Raw genomic sequence first — 2,569 nt, 5'->3', positions numbered from 1 at the left:
ACCCACTTTGGCTGGCCAACTGTACTTCATCCTTCGGTATCAGCTTAGCTCTCCAGTTCCGATAAAACCATGCCCGTCCCATGGCTAAACACTCAGTGGTACCTTCTGTTTTACTGCAAATCTGCAAGCAAGTACCATGTGCCCCTGAAACAGAGCAGATACTCACCAAAAATTTTGTGGAATTATTGAATAAAGCAATGAATTAATAAACCCCAGATTCATCTTCTTTCAAAGCTGCTTTTGCCACCTGAGTTAGCCAGAAATCTTTCATTCAGTAAAGAACATTCAACTCCATGGAAGCTCAGTGACTAAATGAACTTAGTCATGTTACTTAACATATTTGCGCCTCAGTTTTCTCATTTGAAAAATGGAAATTGCAATAGTAAGTAATGACATAGTCCATGTAAATAAACAACTTAGAGCAATGCTTGGCACCTAGGAAGAATTCATTTAATTTTAATTATTATTATTATGGCGATAGTGGAATATGGATAGGTAAGCATATGGGTGATAGAATAGGTGGATTAGGGATGGATGATATATTTAGGATTTACAAATATATGCTTAGCATTTTGTATTTCTGCAGCTTACTGAATTATTATAAGGTGTATAGCTTTAAAACCACCCAAGTCAAAAAACAGAACCTTGCCTGCCACCCTCCAATCACAGCATCTACTCTCCCTCTTAGATTTTATTCTTGTCTTTTTCTCTCATAAGTTTTTAAAGTCTATTTTAATCTAGAAATTAGAAAAAATTAGACAAAGTCTTCTCCTTTATCTCTTTCTCATTTTTATTTTACAATATTTCTGCTGAAGAGCTCAGTTTATTTGTCTTATAGTTTCCTGCAGTCTGGATTGTGTGGACTGCGCCTTCATGGCATCATTCAGCACACTCTTCTATCTTCTTCATGGCCCGGAATTGGCAGGTGAATGTAGAGACTCAATCAGATCAGCTTTAGTCCATTTGGCAGAATGTAGATAGTGACATATTCTTTCATCAGAAAGCATGGAATGCCCAATTTTTCCTCTTTTATTTTTTGATGTTTGCATCATTGATTCTCAGCTCCTGGATCTGTGAATTCTTTGCAGGTTGCAAAATACCATTATTCTCTCATTTTATTTTCACATATTCGCTGGAATAATTTTATAAGGAGGTGCTTCCCTTCATTTAGTACTTAATTACCCAGTGCTACCACTCACATAGGAAAGTCAGGATAAACCTTCATTCTTTCCTTTTATTTACCCAGTTTTCAAGGTGACAAATTAGATTCCTATAGTATTCTGACATGGTGAATTTACTTTTTGATATTATGATAGAGTCATGGGGTTTTAATCCATTTCATTTTTATTTTTATTGAAACATAAATTGTTCCATCTTTGGCCAGTGAGAGAGTCTCTTTGAGTTTGCTCCTGAGTCCTTCCAACATGACTGCTACAGTCTTCAGTAGCTTTCTGGCTCATCTTGGACACTTCCTGCTTCAGAATGTAAATCAGCTATTAGTCCAAGAAGCCAGAGTCTCTTGTGATGGGATATAGTATTTGAAAACAAGAATCAGGTTGCTAGAAATTTCATTGATTTGAGGTCAGTCATTGTTTCTAGTCATCTTCAGTGGACAGAGCTAGGAGTTTTTGCTAATATTTCCACTCAAAATCAGAATGCAGGCTGTTCAGTTTTCTCTCATACTAAGAATCTGGTGCTCAAAGATTCAGGGGCTAATAGAGTTGGAATACTCCTCACTTACTCATTGGCTTTATTTCACATTCCACACACAACAGTTTTAGAATGACAATACAAATACTACTACTACCCAATATGATTACTAAAATGAGTTACAATAATAAAACCACTACAATCAATACCATTATTAAAAACAGCTAATAGGGTTCTAGTTCCAGTTCCAAAGTGGGGAGGATTTCCCCACACCACCAAGCAGTTCTCTGTATGCCAACTGGCTGTCCTACAATTCAGCTGATTTCAGATACAGTTTTCGGGGGGATGCCTAGAAGTGGAATTGCTGAGTCATATGTTAGCTCTATGCTTAATATTTTGTCTTCATTTATTTTTCATTTTTAATTTTTTTTTCTTCAATTCATTTAAGCATTACCCTGTGCGATAACTCCCATTTGTTCAGGACAAACTTCAAAAATGGTATATTTATAAAAATGCTTTAAGTAGTAACATAAACCCCAAATGAAATGGCTTTATTAAGAAAAGCTATGCGGTCTCTAAGGTTGCTTAACTGAGGTACTCAAAGGCATCAATAGTAATCAAAGTTCTCTTCACCTTCTACTATGTCAGTACTCCTTAATATTGCAAAATGACTATAATAGCTCAATGTATCTCCACATATCAATGTAAAAAGTCACAAAAATGAACTTTCTGTTCATTAAAATTCTGACAAAAGCATGTAACATCACATCCCATAAGTCCCTTAGACTCTTTACTTTTTCATTATTTTTGTTTTTGCTCCTTTGACTAGATAATGTCAAATGATGTCTTTGAGTTCACTGATTCTTTCTTCTTCTTGATCAAATCTAGGTTGAGCCCCCTCTATTGAATTTTTAATTTC

Source organism: Miniopterus natalensis, chromosome 5, assembly GCF_054644295.1.
Source record: "Miniopterus natalensis isolate mMinNat1 chromosome 5, mMinNat1.hap1, whole genome shotgun sequence".
NCBI lineage: Eukaryota > Metazoa > Chordata > Mammalia > Chiroptera > Miniopteridae > Miniopterus > Miniopterus natalensis.
This window is presented reverse-complemented; position numbering follows the sequence as displayed.